General features: G+C 41.1%; 2 long non-coding RNA genes across 4 annotated transcripts in view; one reads left to right on the forward strand and one right to left on the reverse strand.

Moving 5' to 3' along the window:
• The window catches only part of LOC122844308, a 51,843-nt gene extending 43,201 nt beyond the window's left edge, over positions 1–8,642 (forward strand). The window contains exons 4-5 of one of the 3 annotated variants that reach the window (XR_006372862.1): positions 396–431; positions 8,546–8,582. This is a non-coding gene — a long non-coding RNA (uncharacterized LOC122844308). Of the gene's footprint in view, positions 1–395; positions 432–8,545 lie in introns of all 3 variants that reach the window. The other 2 variants (XR_006372861.1, XR_006372860.1) reach the window with 2 other exon arrangements.
• A 799-nt stretch (positions 8,643–9,441) lies between these two features.
• Positions 9,442–21,526, reverse strand: LOC122844307. The gene is made up of 3 exons (XR_006372859.1): positions 21,420–21,526; positions 16,931–17,127; positions 9,442–9,540 (listed from the first exon to the last, which is right to left on the reverse strand). It is a non-coding gene; the product is annotated as an uncharacterized LOC122844307 (long non-coding RNA).
• Between the last annotated feature and the right edge of the window lie 411 nt (positions 21,527–21,937).

Here is a 21,937-nt window from a genome sequence, read left to right on the forward strand (position 1 = left end):
TTCGAAAAAGATTTGAGCCGTTTAATTTTAAAGTTGATCTCTGTAGCTCAAATGTCTATTACATTTATGACTTGGGCTGCAACTAATAAGTATTTTAGTAATCATTTATGCTATCTATTTTTCCAAAAAATAAAAATTGGCACATTTTGTGGATTTTTCATTTAACCATTTTATATTTTGTGAAAAACATTAAATATTTTAAATACTTTAAAAGACGCAAATAAACAAAAATTTAATTTATTTTTTAAATAAGAAAATCAACATTTTATTTCCAAAAATGCAACAACATAGCATTCATTTAGTTAACGTTCATCATTTGTTGCAAAGGATGCACGTGCAGGTAAAAAAAAAAGAAAAGTGTAATAGCATATGATTGTTTATTCTTTCTTTTACAGATTTTGAACCAGGTGAAGCTAAAACTGCCACTTAAGGTGACTTGACCATGTTCTTTCAGTAAATTACCTTTTTCTTTTTACCTAATCACTGAACGGCTTGGCATGAAAATATTATCGTTCCAGACCACTCAGGTTTTCTGGGTCTGCTCTGCAGAACCAGAACCAAAGCTGGTGAAGCAGCAAGCAGCTTCTATGCACCTCACATGTGGAATAAACTTGTAGAAAATTGCAGAACAGCAAAAACACAGAGTTCCTTTCAATCAAGACTCAAAACCCACCTCTTTAAAGTTGCTTTCGTAAGCAGAACTTTGCTCAACATATTTGATGTGTAGCTGCTTGATGATTTTGATGTTGGCATTTGATAAATTGTGATGTTTCTTGCTTGTTTCGTAGTTGGTGACTGTAGCATGTTTTTATGTTGTAAAGCACTTTGAACTGCCTTGTTGCTGAAATATGCTATACAAATAAAACTGTTGTGACTTTGAGTTTGTGTACTAAAGTTAGCGATTAATCGATTACTAAAACAATTGACAATTATTTCCATAATTGATTCACTGTGATTAATTCGATTAATCGTTTCATGTTTATTGAATTAGCAGCAGTATGGAGGGGTTTGCCTGCAGATGTGCAAATCTGACTCTGCAAGTCTTCTGAAGTGCAAAGAGAAAACTCTCGACTGTTGGACGGAAGGCTGACCGAAGTGCCGTTTTCCAGCCGCAGTCACAATATTGTGACAATTCCTCTTGTGGTGACCGTGTCACCGTCTGTGTGTGTTGTCTGCGTCGGTCTCAAGTGACCGGTGTCGTTGGTGTCCAGGCATGTGTTTTGTTTGTGACGGTGCCGTCCGTTCCAGTGCATCGTCTTCCATACACAGACAGTTCACTGCAGTGTGTGTGTGTGTGTGTGCGTGTGTGTGTGTGTGTGGGTGTTTGTGTGTGCCCCTGGAAGGAGGAAAAATTGATCAGCACAGGGAGGAACGTGTTCACCAGCAAAGGCTGGATGGAGGGAGTGTGTGTGCGAGTGTGTGTGAGTGTGTGAGAGAGAGAGGGAGAAAGAGGGGAGAGATAGAGCGCGGGCTGTCGCTGCAGACTCCTGCTGCAGTATCTCACTTTGGGCAAGCAGCTGCAGACAAGCGAGACAAGCAGACAGGTACAGACCTGGCGGGATGGGAGGGGACGGGCGTGGGCTGAGGGTGTGGGGAGGGGTGTGTGTGTGTGTGTGTGCTGCGGTGTGGGGGTGTGGGGGGCAGCAGAGGCAGGGCTCAGGATGCAGGGGGTCAGGCTGGATGGAGCGATGTTTCTGGCTGTTTGTTGTTGTTTGTCGGGATCGTGTTGCAGGATAGAAGGAAGGAGTGAAGAACACCAGCTCAGGGTGTCACGACATGGCTGATGTTCCCCCCCCGTTCCCCCAGTCTGGCGTGGTGGTGGGGGAGGAGTTGTGGTGGGAGAGGGAGGGCTAGGATGCTGAGATGGAGCTGACAGTGCAAACGGATGAGGAGGACGAAAGGTGGGGGTGAGTTGAGGGGACGGGGTGTCCCACGCCTTTGACCTGCGTCTGGCTGCAGCTTCCCACGAACCCTCCACAACCCCCCTCTGCATCTCTTTCTTTCACACCTTCTTCCCCCGCTGCCCTTTTCCAGCCTCCATCCCTCCTCATCCTCAGCACCGAGGCGGACAACAAAAGGACTCGACGGCAGACGGAGGAAGGAGCGCGGCGCGTCAGGTGGAGCGGAAGCCTCCACTCTGGCTGACGCTCCCCAGAGAGGAGTCAAAGACATCTATCTGGCTGAAGGGGAGGGGTTAGGAGGTGGCTGGTGAGATGGGCGGTGGGGGGCTGGGAGAGTGAGTGGGGGCAGACAGTGGTGTGTGTGTGTGTGTGTGTGTGTGTGGGAGGGAGGAGGTTTGGGGGGGTACAGTAGCCAAAAAAAGGACTTGGAAGTGTTTCAGTATGAATTAGTTTGTCATTTTCTGCTGTTACTGCCTGGTTTCTTCCCTCCAGCTGTGCTGCGTCGTTTTCTGTGAGCCTGAAGCTCGGCGCCTTTGACTCTGACAAGTCACCGCCATAGTTCGGCTGGCTTGAAAGTGGTGGAAAGTGAATTGGGAAGGAGATCGAGGGTGAGAGGGGGGGGGGTCAGGTTTAGGTTCAGGAGACGGCTTGTGAACCTGCGCCAGGGACGAGTCTGCTCATCTTTTTTGTTTTCATATAACGGTTCATTAAAAATCTTCTCGGAATTTCACTCACATTCTCCGTGAAGCAGAACTGCCGTGGAGCTGCCGAACATCGAAGTGAACTCAATGGTGTTTGCACCTTTTGTCGGCGAGCCAGAGGCTGCCGGGGGGGCTCCCTGCACCCATCAGTCAGAGGGGAAGGAAAGGGAGGGACAGTCCAGCAGAGAGGTTCTGCTCCAACCAACCTGGAAGGGAGAAATGTGGACTGGCGATCAGCTGGTGCTCTTTAGGACAAAGGCTTTTCTTTTTCCAGCACAAAGGCTAGTTAGCACAGAGCAGGCGGTGCAGGCTGTTGTCTGTTTGAGCCCGGAGCAGCGGAGATCATTTAGGTCTGACAATTTATCGCTTTCTCCTGTCGTCTGGTTTTACCGAGTAGGTCTTACATCTAAACATGTTTTCACCTTCACATATTGTCACGCTCAAGCTTTTTCGAGCTAAATGAGAAACATTCAGACTGAAGATGCAGGAGCATTTTCCTCCGCTTCCAGGACTGAGTTGTCTGGTTTTATGACGGCAGACAGATACCTTCTGGCTCTGGGTGCCTCTGGGCTAAAACCGCGGCGCTTTAAAGTGTCAGTGCTTTTGGAAGAGACGGCGTGTGTGTGTGTATGTGTGTGTTTGTGGGGGTGTGCGTGTGCATTTGTGAGTGACGAGGAGAATAAGGTGTCATTCACTGCCCTGCAGCTGACTGCAGCTCCTCTGTAGACTCTGTCGTACTTCACCTGCTCCCTGAGACCCTAACTTGTGAGCTCTCTTGATAAAAAATCACGGGTTCGGCTCTCGGGACGCGGGCGGAGGGCACAATCGACTTTCTAACAGACGTTCCCAAAGTGGAAGTCAGAATCAAGCGGCAGCATTTGAACGAGGGCAATGCAACTTTCAGGAAGTGGGAAGCACGTCACGGCATTTCTGCTGCATGGACGTAAAGGAATTTGCATGTTTTGCCTTTCATTTTGAAATAATTTTTGTTAAAGAGAAGACAAACATATTGGATATAATTTACGATTGCGGCAAGAACGCTGCTTCCAGATTCTGTCAAATGACATCTGAATCTTAGTTTCAGCATCCACAATCGAACGCCACTCTGGTGCGATACCATCCGATTAGAAATGGCAGGTCACCGAATCGCGTTCTGATCAACCAGTAATGAGACTAATTCTTCGTCTGCTGCTTTCAACACTTCCTTCTGATTCACACTTTGTGTTTTCTCACCTCTGCAATTGCTTAATATTATCAACATAGAGATTTTAATTACATTTTTAACAGATGTAATTCATCACTGAAATCAGTGGTTGTGCATGAATCACCTCTAAGCTAACTAACAGTATGTGAAAAAGGTAAAAATGTTTTTAAACTTCTGATAATCACCTGCAGCAACCAGTTCACTCAGAAATACAAGCACTAGATTTTCTCTGGAGAGAGAAAAGCAACTAGTTTAAAGAAGGAATTTCATTTCAGGAACAAGTGGATTTGTTCTTATAAGAATAAGCGAAATTCCTCTCTGTGTTTAATCTAATCACCAGAGTTTATGATTTTAAAAGGTTGATTGAATTCCACAGGCGTTCCTGTGTTTTCTGTCCCGTCACGGTGGCGAGATGTCCCAACTAAATTAGTTCATGACCTAAATCCGCATTAACGAGGCGGGTGAGAACAGCTCAGACAGACCTGAGAGGAGACGAGGCAGAATGAAAGTCTTCCATGACTCTTTTTCTCACACCGACTGTAGAGGTGTAATTAGGATCTAAAGAGTAGTTTCTCTTCTGTGTGCCATGGAAAGGTTTGAATTCATTCAGTGTAACAGCTTGACCTGGTTTTTAAACTTGAACGTTTTTCCCAAGGCAACACGCTTTTCTGAAAACCTCATTTCTCCTAAATGACTTATATACAAAACACTTGATTTCCTCTAATACCCTTCTCTCCGTCTCTCTTCCACTTCTCTCTCCTTCCCTAATTATGTTCTCTTTTTTTTTCCTTTTTCCCCCGCCACCTCCGTTTGGTGTCACACTGAAAAATGTCGATGCCAAACTAATCAGTGTGTGTGTGTCTGTGCCACGGCGCTCCCAGCAACAGCTGAAAGAGCGCCGTGCCCCGTGAATACCAAGCAGCCGGGCGCAGCGCAGCGCGGCAAGGCGGTGGCGGCGAAGCACTGGAATGAAACCCGTGGCCACAAAACAGCCAGACAGTTTTATTAGGGTCTGTCTGACACACTGCAAAGTCTGGCAGCAAACCGATCCTCACACACACACACACACACACCCCTGCACATGCACACGCCTACACACAACAGTAAAAAAAAAAAAGAGGTACCAAGCTGAGAATAATCCACCAAGGATCCAATAAATATCACCCCGTAAAAATCAGCTTCTGGCTGGTTTGTTGCTCCTCTTTGGGGGAAAAGCAACTGTGTTCAAAGTCAAAGTTCTGTGAGCTGCTGCTGATCTGCATTTCTAAAAGAAACTCTTTCATTTATCTCTTCGACGTTGACTCGGATGCAACAGTTATTTCCATATCAACCTGTTTTAAAGCGTAATTTGTTCAGTAAATTGCCTCAGGTGTGTTAATGTTGATAGAGCTGACAGAGTCGTGGCTTCATTGACATATCTGATTCTGGAGACTATGACATGTGATCCCGATGGTTGAATAAAATTTTATTTATTTACTCTGCAGGATTCTACACAGAATCAGACAGAAATCAGAATTCATTGTTTTTCTCCTCTGATGAGTCGTTAGCATGGTAAATATTTCTCTCAGTAAATATATCAGAACTAAGAACTCACAAAAAACAAGAGCAGGTTCTTTGATGCTTTTTATGATTTTAATTTTTTTTTTTTTAAAAGAAAAAGAAGTTGAGGGACAAATGCATTGATTCATAATCGAGACAATCTTGTAATTCTTCTTAATCTTATAATATCGTCTGGAGCTGGTAGGAGCCAAGTGACGTCTGATTGGTGCATCCCCACACAGCGGGGGCGGGGTGGGGATTTTGGCTTGTTTCTCTTTGATTTTGTTGCATCCTCTCCAAACAGCTAATCCACTTGGCAAAATGACAATCCAGTGTCAGTGGCAGCGTAAATTGAGTGTGTTTAATTTCATGTTAAAGGTGGCTTTAAAACCCGTTTAGTGAAACCGAACACTTCGCGCCTCAGCTCAGCCATCACTTCCCAATGATAAACAGTCGGAGAGCTCCTTGTGCCTCTCGTTCCAAATGACTCCAGAGTGTGTGTGTGTGTGTGTGTGTGTGTGTCATTGTGAGAAAGGGAGAGAGATTACGCTCTATTGTTCAAAGGTGGTCATGTAACACATTTTTGATAAAGGCAGGAAGGATGGATTTCATATTTATCTGCCAGGTTTGGGTTTAGGTTCAGATCTGATGGATCTTGTTTTCTGCTTTCATTGGATCTTGAATCCCATCAGGGTGGAGGTGGAGGTGGTGTTGGTGGTGGAGGGGCGCAGGTGTTGGGGACGTGTGTGGGGTATAGGTAAAAGGCTGACGGGGCGCAGAACGGAGGGGGCGGCGTCTGTGTTTCCAGACACTGCGGCAGGAGGCCAGACAGTCACCTGAATGCTCACACGCAGAAAGTGCGCCGACGACGGCGTGTGCAGTCGCCCCACACTCGCTCGCGCTCACACACACATCTTACACACAAGCAATTTAATTTTTAATTCAATCAGGGGTGTATAAATCACAGTGCCACTTGTAATGTAATTATCCCCGTGCATCAAAAGCACAAAAGTTTCTTTATTATTCTCGGGGCGACGGGGACGTGAGATAAACTCCATTAACTTTCACAGATTACAGTGAGTGCTGTGGGAGGTTTGGGGGAGGAGGCGCAGGGGGGATGTCTGTTTAAAGGCGCTGAGGCTGGCGGATTGTCACAGTGGGCCTGTGGGTACGGAGCAGGAACCTGGAAAGAGGGTCCGATGATTGAAAACTAAACAGCAAAGCTCAGAGGAAGCCGGCTGTCAGCCTGGCAGGCCAGAGGTCTGAGCACAGCCAACAGGAGGAGACTCTGACACGATGGCGTGTGTGTGTGTGTGTGTGTGTGTGGGCATGTGTGTGTGTGTGTCTTTTGCAAAAATCTGTTGTTTTTAAGAGGGAGACTCCTCTGGCTCCTCTTCCTCCTGAGGTCCCATGTTATCTCGCCCTCTGTCTCTCTCTCTCTCTCCAATCTGGGATTCACTCTGTAGGCGTTACCAGGGAAACCTAGTATCTGGCTAACAGCTTGATGGAGTTATTGAACTGTAACTGGCTGGGATAATTACGCTTTGTCTTGCAGGTTGGCCATCCAGTGGCTGGGACTTAAAAGTGACCTATAGTTGGCCTCACATTGTTACTGCATGCCCGAGGCTTTTTAACCCCTTAGCCGCCACACAGTTGGACTTTGCCACACATCTCTAATCAAGGTTTACAGTCTTCCTCTAGGATGTCTCAAAGCTGCATTTTAACTGCTGGCCTGCTTCCAGTTTAACAGGCTAACTGATTTTCATTGACTATAAAACAGAATATGGATAAACATATTGTCCAACATCATCAAAACAGTTAGAAATACGTTTGCAGAAATGATGAAAGTCTGTGGCAACAAATACATTGCAATTGAGAAACATCACTGTAACAAATGACACCATGGCACAAGCCATAACACTGTAAATGTCTATAAAAAACAAGCCTTGATAATATGTTTCCCCAGTAGAGCAACTAAAAGTAGGACTGAGCTCAAATCTGGTATCTTTACATCTATGGTTTCCTTCTTACAAAATACAGTTTCTAGTTTCACATCTGGACACAGTGTTGGACTGTGTTTAAGTCAAAACTATTTACTGAGGTTCTCCTGAGTTTGTAGAGTTATTCATCGCGATGCCAGAAACTTTTCTCCAAAGGTCACACACCAAATTTATTCCAGTGAGAACTGGAAGACCTCCTAAATCTTTTAACAGAGTTATACGCGCTTATTGTTGATGTAACCAAATATCATGTTATTAAAAGTTTGGATTCAGACTGAGGCTCCTATCTGTACCTGTTTTTAACATTTATTTTTGTCTTTATTTTCCCAAAATACTTCTGCACCAGTAGGTGGCGATAACATCTGCATTACGGATTTTTTAAAAACTCAGTCGAACAAAAGCAAGATTCTCACAATAAATTTGTAGCTTGTTTTTAACCTTGTTGTGAAAAACAGACCTCTAAGGTAAGCTTTTAAATCCACGTTACAAGTGTTTATATTCAGTTACACTCTAAACTAGACTTAAGCTGCCACTAAATAACAACTTGTGCGGTGTATGTTCCAGTGATGATATTAGTAGTTATATGCACATGTTGCTTGTTGCTACAGGATTTTTTCCTTTTCCTTTTCTGTCTTTCCGCCAGTATAGGAGCAGACTTCAGGTTGTTGTATTCTCTTTCTCTCTAATTTTATCTGCTAATTTTCCTTCTCTGCATTCTCTGGAAATAAACCCAAATTTTAAAAAAATGGAAGCACGCATCAAAGCAAAGCTGTATCTGAAGAAGAAAGCAATGCAAAGCTTATGAATTAAGATTTTAAAAAATCTATTTTTTTCTTGCTAAAAACATCGTTTGTGTAGGCTGAGGGATAAAATGAAGGATAAGATGTTTTGCTGGCTGTTGTTGGTGTTGGCAGGACCTACATTTTTAGCAGGTTCAGAATTGTACCACCTTTATCCTCAGTTGTCAGGAATTCGCCAGAATCCTACTGAACTTATTTGTAATAATAGATAATAAACGTAATAAAGATTGTCTCCAAACGTGTGTGTAATAAATAAGATAAAAATAATCTAGATATTCACAATGTTCCAAATCACTGTCTTTCAAAATCACTGCTTCCCAGTGCAAGTAGAAGCCTAAATGAATATTAAATAATTCACTACATTGTTGCTAAATGTCTGTCCCTGCTTTTTTCTGTCCAGGCCTTCAGTAATAGTCCGTCTCTCTCGGTGCTCACAGGTAAGCTGGATCACAGCAACACACCACCAGTCTCTAGCTGTGCTTCCATAACAAACTTGCACAAAACTTTATTACTAATATTTTGCTAATGTATAAAAGAAAGATCAACATCCATTTGTCGATTATGTTACTCGTGATATGAGAAAAGTGTTTCCATTGCAGTTTTGCCAAGTAGACTAATTCTGACATGGTCAATCAAGAAAACACATTCTCCTCCTGGCAAAACTTTTTATCGAAGAAACTAGTTTTTTCAAAATTGCTCTGTTTCCATTAGGCAAATTTCTTTTTGAGACGTCAAATTGTGCATTTACATGGTTTATAGAAACGCAGCTACTAACTTCCTGTTCTTCAGTGTTGTTCCTGTCCTCTGTGTTGTTGGCCGACAGAAGCAGAGGACGGTGTCAGCTTTGCGCGACTGTCCTGTTTTGCTTGTGTACTTGCATCAGCCTTGCGAGTCAGTAAAGACAATTGTACTTTGCTAACACACACTCTGCGTGAGATAATTAGCCTGGAGTCATTTGAAAGCAACTCGGCTCTGCCCAGGTGTCCAGCGCTCAGAGAGACCAGACGACCTTTCCCTACGCCCCATCCCACTGCAGTCACTTAAAACAGTGATGGATGTCCCTCCATGCATCCGTCCCACCACCCTCCACCCTGCTTCAGCAACACTCTCACCTTATTTGTCCCTTCTCTTTCTTCCTTCTCCGCCATTCGTTGCCTTTTATGCCCCCCCCCACCTCCTCCTCATCTTCTCTGTTCCTGCATAGTGATGAGAGGGAAGAGGTAGAAGGAAACCGTGGCGAGGAGGCGGGGTTTAAACCGAGTGCTGGACCCCTTTTCCTACCTGTCAGAGAAGGGAGCGTCAGATTCTGCTTCCCCCCCTCCCTCCTTCCTCCGGCTCCTCATTAGTATGCAGTGGGTGTCGCTCAGGTGACATGGCTGCTGGATCCGGTCCCAACTGCAGGAACAGCAGCAGCAGCGTGGAGGAAACAAGGACAACAGGTAAGGACAATGAGAGCAGGAGGGGGAAACAAAGAGGAGAGACAGAGACGGACTTCTTCTCTGGAACGCTGTAAACAAGCTGAGCTGTTGGGAATCGTTTCTGAAACTGAAGCGTTCAGCCTGGATGGAAAATCTTCTCAAATCAAACTGACGATGTCAGCTTTTTCACCAGTGACTCTCTTAGTAGTGTAGGTGTTAGGAAAAAGAAAGTCAACATCAGTGTCCTGTTCTTCATGTTGTATGCAGTGATTTTTAATAAACATCTCCAAATGAACACGCTCTGTGTGTGTGTGTGTGTGTGTGTTTGGTCTTTTCCACGCGTCGTGTTTAACTCCATGCAAGCAAACAAAAGACGGAATTCTGTACTTCTCTCGCCAAACATTTTCATTGTTTTCACATGGAAGATTTTCATTCCCCTGATATCTGGGATATGAGTTTTGTTGCCAAAGGCAACAGTGACACGGGCGTATTAGACAAATATTCATACTCTGTGTGTGTGTGTGTGTGTGTGTGTGTTTGAGGAAAAGAAAAGATGAGAAAAGGAAAAGAGAGAGATGAAAGACTATGTATGAGAAGGTGTGTATTTATTTGCTTTCCATCTATATATATATGTGAGTGTCTGCACGGGTGTGTGTGTGTGTGTGTGTTATAGGGAGCAGTGCAGCCAGGCTGCAGATATCATCCATCTCCCTGTCACCGGCCCAGGGGCTGCTGGGAAAGCGGCAGACAGCTCCCCGGCTCCGACAACGAAGGCTGCATCCTAATTTCTCTCCGCTGCAGAAGGCTGGAGAACGCTGCGCCTCTCCTCCCTCGCCACCCAGTACAGAAACCCATTAACCCCGCAATCTGGCAACAAAGCGCAGCGCCGAGCTCGGGGCCCGCCGCAGCCGGAGCGTCCTATCAGCTCCCATCATCCAGGAAACAGCAGCAGAAGTAAAGAAGCAGCTGTACGAAAGGGCATCTTTTCAGGAATCGCTTCTAATCAGAAGGTCGTTCTACTGACTCATACTTGTGCGATCGCAGAGATTCACTTTTTCACAATGAAGTCCTCCTAAAGCATCACTAAGTGGATTACATGTCCTGTTGTTAGCCATGACAAATTCTATTGGAAAGCTGCTACCACACATTCCAGAGTTGGTTTTATTTTATTTAACTGTATTTAAATCCATCATACCTCACTTTTAATAATCACTCGTGATTTGTTTGTTTGTAAAAAACAAAAGATTATTTTAGGTGTAATTATTATAGGGACACTATACAGATTAAATATGTAAATGAATTCATTACTTAGTTAGTTCCTTTTATTTATTATCTCAGTTATTGCATACGCCAAACAAATTTCCACATTTTCAGGGCTGACTTTCTTTTTACACAAATATCACAGACAAATGTTGCATGCAGCCTGGATGTCGATGGAGGAATTCTAAGTTTGTGATCAAAGACATGCAGAGGTTTCGGAGCAGCTTTGAAAAATCAAAAATTGGGCTCAGCACAGGCTGGTTCGGAGGCTCCAATTAACCTTAAGCCATCACTGATTTATGAAGAGGTAATAAATCATTTGTAAGAATTTGGTTTATGTTTGCAAATGCAGTTAAATATTCCACTGATTTTGTAAACATGTCAGATGACTGTTGACTGATTTTAAATAAAGACATTTCACAGCAAAAAACAAAGTTTTACCAAGTGTTTTTGATGCAGTTTCTAGCGCAAGTACACTTGAAATAATTTAACACTGACTTGCAAGTTTTCAGTAAAATATCGGAGCTTCCTTAAAGAAAATAATTCTTTAATTTTGATTAAAAAGTGTTAGCCGCATTGGCATATTATTTAACAAGACATTTTCCCCATAATATAAGTGAAATAATCTGTGAGTGGAGCTACATAATTCCTTAACTGATTTGAAGGAATTATGTACTTAAAATAAGCTTATATATCTTGCTGAAAATGTACTTGTAAGTTAGTATTATTTTATTTCAAGTGCACTAAGATATTTGCACTAGAAACTAGACCAAAAATACTTTTTTGTGTTTTTGCTGTGTTGTTCCACAGGAAATAACTCCATATTTTCTAAAAACATTACCTAAATTTTTAAGCTACAAATAGAGGCAAAAATAATTAGTATAATGAGATATCCAGTTCATGTATCATTTTCTTTCCCTTTTTATATTTACATTAAGTTGATCAGACTCCTAATAAAAAAATTAAAAAAAATTTGTGTTCACTCCCTGATAAAGTTTCTGCTTTTTTCTCAGACTTCTCTTCCCTAGTGCCGCTGACTATAAAAGCGACCTGTGTTTAGTCACATGATCCATCCATCTCGAATGATATAAACCAAAAAGAACTGCATGACCTCAGTCTTCCCCTGATATATATATATATATATATATATATATATATATATATATATATATATATATTCTGGGTTTGTCATTTGCGGTTTACGTTTCTATGTTTGACTTGCTGTAAAACATGAACTCCTGAACCGAGCACACACGTGAAAGATCTCCATTTCCAGACAGCTGCAATCGGCGAGTCGCTGGAGCTTCAAAGCAGCAACGAGTCACTTCCTCACCTCCAAGTTCACATGGAGCTAAAAACGCAGCTTGAGCCTTTTGTCTTTCAGCATCCTCCTATGAGGGACTAATTTCACACGGTGTCTGTGCCAGTCCAAAACATAAACACCACCCAGTCACGTGTCTCCAAATAGCAATAAACTTCACATTAAAAGAAAAAAAAATTGTTGGAATACACTGCAAAAAAAAAAAACAAAAAACAAAAAAAACACAATCATAGCAGGTAATTTTGGTCTAGTTTCTTGCAGGGCTGGACAGTAAATGGGAAACAATCGTGATAAATAAATAATCAATTATAGTAGAGAATATTCAATATGTAGACCAGTCACTTCAAATGGCATTCTGGGAGATGTAGGCAGAGGAGTGCTTTAACTGCTCATTCTCATGGCGAGCTAAGCAAGGTGAGTGGCATCAGCTAACTCACGCGCTCTTCGGTTACCTAGCAACAACCTGTTCATTTTATTCATTACTCCTTAAAAATAAAACTGTGGATAAAATAAGAAAGGTCGTGCAACCAGCTTGGTAGTATTCCAAAAATATAGACAATTATCAACTTATATGAAACTCTTATATAAGGTTTTCCGCCATATTGTCTAGTACTAAATTCTCAGTATACTTTAAATAAGACAAAAATAACTTGCAAAGCTTAAACTAGCTAACTCCTTACTATTGAATATTGAAAAAGTACTTATCATTATTTCATAACGTGGGAATAATGTCTTCTTATAAGTGAAATAAGCTGCCAGTGGAACATTTTTAAATCAATATTAATGAATTATAAACTAAAAAAAAAAAAACTCATTTATTTTGCTGAAAAGTTACTTGAGTTAGTTTAGCCTTTTTCCAAGTGTAAAAATACTTGGTAAGTGTTTGTGTTTTTCCATTGTAGCTATGAAATAACTAGCTTCTCTCATGATTAACATTTTCCATATTGCAGCCCTCCCTGCTGTGTTTAGGTGCTCCACTGCACCGTTTCATCATAGCAGCATCGGGGTGAGGGGGTTACAGCGGAGCGTCCCGGTTGTTGTGGAGGCCCCGTGACAGTGATTCAGCCTCAGCTTGGAAATGCTACGCTGAGCTTTAAAAGCCCTCTCTGAAGCCTGAGAATCTGAAAAGCTAAAGCACAAAGGCTACTTTGATTTCTAAAGTCAAATAAACATCGTGCTCGTACATGTTATCAGAATCTGCTGACTGCGTCTCTCCCTAAGTGGCCTCAGGGAGTCTCACACTGACAGGAGAGGGGGGAGGGAGGAATACGGCAAGGTTATCAGATATTGCAAATGAGGCTTGAAAGCACATAAACCCTTCTGTAGTGCATTCAGCTCGGAAGCCTCTCAGTAAAAGTCTGTGTTTATGTTTTGCTTGTAATTGTTCGCCTGTGTGGGAGAAGAGCCCAGATTTTTTTAGCTAGGTGACAAAACAAATGGAAAATGCTAGACTCACTTCAGTTTAAAGTAAAATAAAGGCTGTAGAAGGATTAAGGTATTAAATATGAGGAAGTAGTTGATTTATTAAAATACTTACGTGGTGCTCAGAGAAATATCTTTGTGTTTCACCGGACATCAAGAAGTTTCAGTTTATTGAAACTTGCACATTTACAATTAGATGGGGATTTTTTAAAACTACATCAACTCCATGTTGTGGATAGCCTTCAGCCGAAAATTATTCATACACCTGGCAAATTAAGATTTAAGTTGTTTCCTTTCTAGGAAACAATGAACATGCTTGGCTCAAGATAAAACAGTTAAAATTATTATTTATACTCTTCCTAAAAATATTTTAATCAAACTCGTCCTTTAATTAATGACCAGTTTTTTTTTTTGTCTGCACTATTTTAAAAATTTATATTACAATGTAACCCTAATCTTTAGCTCCCTCCACAGATCAGAATGAAGTCTGGACTTTGACTGGGCCGTTCCAAAACATTAATGCTGTATCATTTCCGATACAGCATTAACCGAAACAAAACATGTTGGTAAAATTAAAACCCAAATCTTCCAGAAGGCCTTCTCTTCTCTTCCTGGATTAGGACGAGCAAATTAAAGTAGCTTAACTAGCAGAGGTCGAGTCCTAATCCACTCTATCAACAATAGTGGTTTGTAAAAAGAACAAAAACAAAATAACCTTTATACAATAAACTTTAACTGCATGTTTCTATTACTTTGTTTGTTTGACCTCTGGTCTCTTATTTGATCATTTTACTAGTAATTACTGGGAGCGTCCTCCATTTTGGATCAGAGTATTTCCTGGTTCTCACTCTGGTCTTCAGCTCTCTCTACAGACTCAGAGTGTTCAGCTATGGAGTTTCACTGAAGTGTGTGTTCACGCAGTCGGGTGTGTGTTCTGGATCATTACCTTATTAGGAGGTCAGTTTCTATCCAAAGTTAACATTTGTTTTTCCTCATGTCTCAATTTGATTCAAGTCCGTTCATGTCATCTTTTACTTTTCAGCAGAAGTCAATCTTTGTTTACGTCGTCCGATCTTTCAGGAGGATCATGTAAGCACAAAACATTAAAGGATCTAAAGGAAGAGATGACAATAAACTGTTTTGCTGATGGCATGTTACACAGTTTCAGATTTTTAAATTGTCATATAATCCATCCACAGGCATATTGACTGTTAAAATGAACAAAAATCAAATTAATTTAGTATTTTACATTTTAGCCATTAAAATCCCATCATTTCTATTCAAACAAATTGAATACAACCAACTCAATCAAACTTGTTAAACTTATTTTAAGTACATTTTAACAGTTTTTTTTTCTTTATCAATGCAGACAACATGAAACAATAGTCTAATGATTTGAAGTGTAAAATACTAACTTCGGTTCAAAGCGGCAACAACAGTGAAATTCTGTTGACATTTTAAGAGATGTTTTAGCCAGCAGCTAAAGGTTAATGTTTAAACAATCAGTGGTGAGAAGAGACTTGGAGCAGCTGCTGCGATCCAGCAGACCGGCCCCACACAATATAAAAACAAAGAAATAAATAATAAAAAAATAAATAAATGTGGGTTTAACAGACATTGGACTGTACTTGACAATATGTCGTATAATTAAAACTCAAGAAAGAAGTCAATACATAATTTCATGCTGTTTTTTTTTTTACTTTTAAACATAAAACCATAGTTACAAACTGTGAAATACGTCATTTTTCCACCTTTCTTCATAGTCTGTATCAATGAATTAATTTTTTTCTTTTTAAATTATGTTTACAATCTTTTTAAAGCCCTTTCTGAGTTTTATCCGTGAAATGGGCTACATAAATAAAATGTAGCTACTTTCTATAAAATAAATTGCAACAACTGCCCTGTATTGAATAACACATACTAATAATATGAATTAATAATAATGCTGCTCATGCTTAAGGCTGTTTCGGTGAAGGGTTGCAGGAAGTTTATGTGCTTTATTGGTGCTTTCAACAAAGACGGTGCTTGTTGAATAACAGAAGGAACGACTTTTTCAGCCATGCATCAGTGGAGCACTAAAGAGAAGCTGTTTCTGAGGCGGCAGCACCATTTACGGTTCAGCATGTTGATGCTGAGGCTGAACACGATCCAGGACACTCCAACGGCCCTCTCAGCTCCCCTCACCATCATCTGCAGGAAACATCTGGCTCAGCTGGAGCGCCATGCTGAGACGGAGCGCGATAAACGCGCTTCCGACTGCAGCTCTGTGGAAAGTTCTGAGGAGGATTGGAGGGAACCGATGCTTGTTTCATCTCACCAGGTTTGAATCCGAAAGCTCCAGTCTAGCAGCTCAAATCCTATTTTCTGTCAGAGGTGTCAAACTCGTCTTCGTTTTGGGCCACTTCAAGATAACAAATGTCCTCAACAGGCCAGTTGTGGCAGAATATATTGATAAAACAAACGGCTGAATATATTGGCAAACTGCTGTCTGGTCACGGCGTTCCGAGAGTAAATCTTGAAATTAAATGACATTGAAAATATTTTCCATTTGTTGTAATCTGGCAGAATATTAGTTAAAAACTCCCTTGATTCGACTATAAATATTTAAGCACACAACTGTTATCTTGAAAGTTATATTTATTATTACTTATTAGACTAGAGTGCCATATTTTTATTTGTTAAAACTTGTCTCATGTTATGACAATATAAGACATACTCTGTGAAAAGATTGATCTCCTCCATCTCCTCCTGAACTATTATTGCCACCTGAAGGAAGGATTGCTCCTGACCTAAAACAACCAATCAGAGTCAGGGGGCGGGTCTTAACGCTGTCAATCAACCTTATATTTGCACTGTTCAATGTGCTAATGGTGGAGATAGAACTTACAATTACAGGACAACCATTTATCGCTGTCATCGGTGGCCCATGCTAACTAGGCTTAGCATTCACGATTGACAGCGCTAAGACCCGCCTTCTGACTCTGATAGGTTCGAATTTTTCAGATTTTCTGGCTCAGGCTATGTTGTCACGGTATGGTTTCCACAAATATGTTGAAAGAGAAAACACACACACACACATATATGTAAATATATATATATATATATATATATATATATATATATATATATATATATATATATATATATATATATATATATATATATAACTACAGTGCAGCTTTAAGGCCAAGGTTAAGCGACTAAAGAGGCAGAAAGAAAAAAAAAAGTGTAAGGAGTTCCGGTCTGAACTCATGCTTCCCACACGGACATATGTATATCTGCAGTTTATTGATTCGTCTTTATTTCACACTCGCACAACAACGACGGCACCCACGGCTTGCCACGCAGCCAGGCGAGCGTGTACCTCCTCATGTCCTGTCATGCAGGCTGAGCAGCACGTTCCAGGAGAGAAGAGCTCAGACATCCAGATGTCTCCATCCTTCACGGGCTCACTGGTGCCTGCAGACAGCGGCGGCGGCTGCAGCAGCCGCAGCAACCTGTCAGCGCTCTGATGGACAGCCCGCTGCAACTCTGACATCAAGGAAGCTTTGGAATCAGCTGCTGGAACAGAAGACAGAGCTGGCATGTTTTCTGTCTGTTAAGAAGACAGTGCATCATCATCATCATTATCATCATCATCTGTGTTCGAGCTTCAGCACCAAGATGGGCGTAATTCAGGCCGGGAGAGGGGCTGACAGCTCCGCTCTCTCTCTTGAGGATGAACAAGAACACATGTTACAGTCCGCAATGTGTTACAAATAGATTTCACATGTTCAGTGTAGCACATGTTCTCGTCATATGTTGACCTGCTTCATACAGTGAGAGCCACCATGGAAACAATGAGTCCTCAGAGCTTCCTCTGTACTGTAAACACACCGTCAGATGAGGTGACCCGAGGATCTGACTGGCTGTTTGGCCTCCAAATGGACCTCTAGCGCCATCTTTTGGGAGTTATGGGTAGGTCACTGGCTGCATTGTTCGCCATCTGCTACTAGACAATTAAACATATCATGGCAACTCCCGTTATGGCTATGAGTATTTTTCAAAAACCAAATGGTCCGACTTTAAGCAAAAAAAAAAGTAAAAATATTTATTTATTCAGCATTTTGCACAGGTCCATAAATGAAAGCATGACCAATTAGACACAAACACAATAAAACAAATGGAAGAAAAGGTATATATATTATATATGTACACAGCCAGCTCATTTCTGCTAAACTGGAAATAAAAATTTAAAACCAAAATTAAAATCTTAAATTCAATCCAAAAACATACAGGCAACCAGTGCAGAGAACACAGACATCCAGAGGTCTGATGAGCAACAACATTTTGACTGAACTGCAGGTTGACATTGAAGAGAGTTGTCCATCCCAGCATTAAGAGAGTTGCTGAAATAATAATAGCAAATATTATCCTTTCACAGCCTCCATTAACTGGGTAGAGTTATATTTGCCAATTAACCTAGCCTGAACTACCACACTGTTCAAAATTAAATCAGTAAAAAATACTCCTGAGAGCTGTACTGTTAAAAGAACTCAAAGGGGCAGAATACTACTCCTGCTTTTGGACAGCAAGTCAGATTTCCCAAAAACAATCACCTAGATAAAGTTGCAAACCATCCACAAAACAATGAAAAGATAATTTTCTTTTCCAAGGAAAAAAGGGAAGCATATACAATGAAAAAAGTATAAGTCAGAAGGCAGAGCCTTGAGGTACTCCTAAGGAAAACTGACCCAACAATAAACATCTGCTAGACACATAGGAGCGAAACCAATTAAGACCGACAGACTGGTCCAGGTGAGACAATAAAACATCACGGTCCAACATGTCGAAAACGGTAAAACGAAAACCGTAGAATCTCCACAGCTGGAAGCAGATCATTAAAAACTCTAAGAAATCCTGTTTTTCTGCTGTGCCACATTTTAAATCAATAATGTTAGCAGCACGTCTTCTCTAAAGACAAACAAAACATCATCAATAAGGGGGTAAATGTGGAGTTAATCACTTTGCACAGAGATCAAATAAAACCATCCAGCCCTATAAAAGCCAAGATGCTGCCAAAACCGTGAGCACCATTCGTCAAAGCAAGCAGGCTAAATGACAACCAGCCGCACTTTCAGGCTTGTCTGTCTTTAGGTCCAGAGACAGACAGAATCCTCTGCATCACTTCTGAAGCCTCTAGGAGACAGCAAGCTGTCACACCGGGGACCATTATGCAGTCCGTCACGTCTCTCTGCAAAGTAACTATGAGGAGCTTGTTAAAACTTTGATTCTGCACAGAGTCTGTCTTGTTTGGGAAAATTCAGGTCATCCACAGCCATCAGAAGTGAATTCCACAAATCCCGCTTCTCTGTCTGTCAATTAAATGTGAAGCTCGAGCCGGCAGCTCTGAGCTGGGAGACTTTTGTAGACTTCAAAAATAAAGTGTCAAAATGTTCAAATTCAGAAAGAGTCAATCTACTGTCTCTGTACTGAATATTTTGTTTACTTAATAATAATAATAATAATAATAATAATAATAATAATAATAATAATAATAGATCCAGATATTTTCATCCCTGACAGTTTGCAAAAGCATTCTGATCTGTTCAGACACAGATGCTGTAAAAATATATAATTTTGACTTCAAGATTTTAAGAAATAGCACAAAACACTGCAGAGATAATTGTGAGGTGAATGTGTTTATATGATTGTCTTTATTATATATTCCTGGATATGAATTGAATTTGTCCTTGCTAAGTGCTTTCAGCGGACATTTGCTGTGAACTGACACAAAACAAACAGAATGAACTGGATTAGTATTATTATTATTTATTTTTTTATTAATCCCATTGCTGCGACAGACTGGCGACCTGTCCAGGGTGACCCCGTCTCTTACCCAGAACATTAGCCGGAGATAGGCACCAGCACCCCTTCTGACACCACTAGGGACAAGGGTGTTAGAAAATGGATGAATGGATGGATGGATGAATGGATGGATGGATAATCCCATTGCAGATTTAATGTTTTCCTTCATGCTATAAAATCAAAGTTTTGTCTACTAGGATTTCTGTTGTGGTGAGCTGTATGTAAAAATCTTTAATAAGTTATAAATGATCCGTAGTTTGGAGCTGAGTTATAACTTGTCTTTTAACAAAACACATTTCAGAAGTGGATTTTTGAGTTTCGGCAATGTCAGTATGTAATTTACCACACTTAAAGTGTCAAAATCATCATAAAACAGAAATTTTTTAATAGGTTTTGGACTTTCACTGCAGCATTTATTGAATCTCTTGTTGTTTGTTTTTATAGCGTCCCGCAGCAAAGGCATCCCAGTAAAGTAGCAGAGTGACCTCATGACGGGATGGTAGCCAGCTGTGGGAGGAAACCGCAGGACTTTATAGATGTAAATGAGCCTAACTTGCAGAACTGCCTTATTTAGAAGTTCAGAAACAAAGTGAGCTCAACCGGCTTCTGTGCTGTCACCTGTAAATTAGACTGCAATCTGTCTGCCTACAGAGATTCACCAGCAGGTGATGGTGACACGCCTCTTTAAATCTTGTCAAATTGCAGCGTTTTCAGTTTCTACAGCTGGATTTGCGTCATTTATGTTCTCTCCTGGAGGATCCATCCTCGTCCTCAGTCTGTGTGTGTGTGCGTGGGGGGGAGTGTGTGTGTGTGTGTGTGCGCACAGAGATTTACTCCATCAACTCTGGGGTTCTGCGTCGAGAAACAGGCAGGAAGTGACGGTGTTTGGGCTCACAGTGGGGCTCCGACCACTGGAGAAAAAAATGATGTGAACCGCTACATCACTGAACACTCAGTTTTCCTGAGGAAGTACTTGAAGATGGTACTTAACAAGACAGTAATAATTCTCTAGATGAACTCATGATCTAGAATACATTACTAAATAAATACTGATATATCAAATCTCATAATTGTGACATTTAGCAAATGGACATAATGTTGGTAATTCAAATTGACCTAAAACAAGAAAAGTCTGGTGTAATTTAACTCTAGGCAGAGGGAAAAAAGAAAAGCTATGCGAGTCTTTTCATTTGGTGTACGTAAACTTCTGGTTCAGGAAGTTGATCAGTTATCACCTCTGTTCCACCTTGGGAGGTATTCACATGTCCATAACAACACAACATAGTGACAGTTTTAATTAATATGGAAGAAAAACGTTTTAGTAAAAGTTTCATACTGTAGTGACTGTAGTGCTTAGTTTGGATGTTTTGCAGTGATGTGTGTTTTTATTTTCTTTAACAGATTCATTTGAAATACCAATCAAGAGACTCCGATGTGAACAGTCTACAACCCTGAAGTCATCCAAGTTCACATACGACGTGCAAGACGCCGTGTTTACCGAAATAAATATGGAGTCCTAAAACTGTTGTCCAATCAGATGGGACAAATTCTGAACGTCTCTATCATTCTCAATTTTTCTAGTGTTCACATTTTTTCTATCTCATTCCTGCTTCCTCTGGTGCAACATTTCAGTGATGTAAGTTTGGGATGACATGAGTCATAATCATTCAGACCAAGGGCTGCAATTTCTATTTATAGAGTAGACAATCCCTATATGAGCTTTTATTTTCCTGCTCATGTTGCTAAGGTGCTAAAGAAGCTAGAGAATGAAAGACTAGAAGATATTCTTTACCCACGAGGGCTTAGGTCTTTGTAAATCTTACTTTGTTTCCTTTTATAAGAGAATGTGATGTCTGTAACCACCTGAGTGCTAATACTGAGCGCCCGGGACAAGAAGAGAATATATGTGTTTAAAAAACAAAAATAAATGGAAAAACATTAACTACACGAACTGAAAGAAAAACATAAGTCATATGTTGGATTTGAATGCAAAATAAAGTATTTACCTTTGCGATATCAAAACATCCAGGAGGAACTGGGGAGAGAGACGTTAGATGAGACTTTCCAAGACTGATTTAAGGTCAGAGCTGTACATTTAATACCAGCACCCATATTAAAACACTGCAATATAATGACCCAAATGTTTCAGACTAATCTACCTGATCTGAAACAGCTGATTTCCCTCAGCCAGGAGCTGCAACAAGGTAAGATCAAGGTCAAAGGATTCATCTGATAGCTAGCTTCTTTTACAACCAGCAGAGAACCAGTACACAAAGGAAAGACAACGTGACATAACAAATAACTGACAGGATGCTCAATATACAGATACAGGCAGTTTTAAGCCCTTTCTATTGAGGAAACCAGGTCAGATTGCTGCCAAGGCTGATGATAACGTTTTGTTTTGCGCTTCAGTGCCACAAGCCTGCCACTAGATGGCACCAAAGTGCAGTTTTGATAAGAGAATAAGCTCTACTGCAAGAGTCTGTCAATATTTAAACTCCCCATTTTCCCATGGAACTACAGT

The sequence above is a fragment of the Gambusia affinis genome, linkage group LG15 (genome assembly GCF_019740435.1).
Source record: "Gambusia affinis linkage group LG15, SWU_Gaff_1.0, whole genome shotgun sequence".
NCBI lineage: Eukaryota > Metazoa > Chordata > Actinopteri > Cyprinodontiformes > Poeciliidae > Gambusia > Gambusia affinis.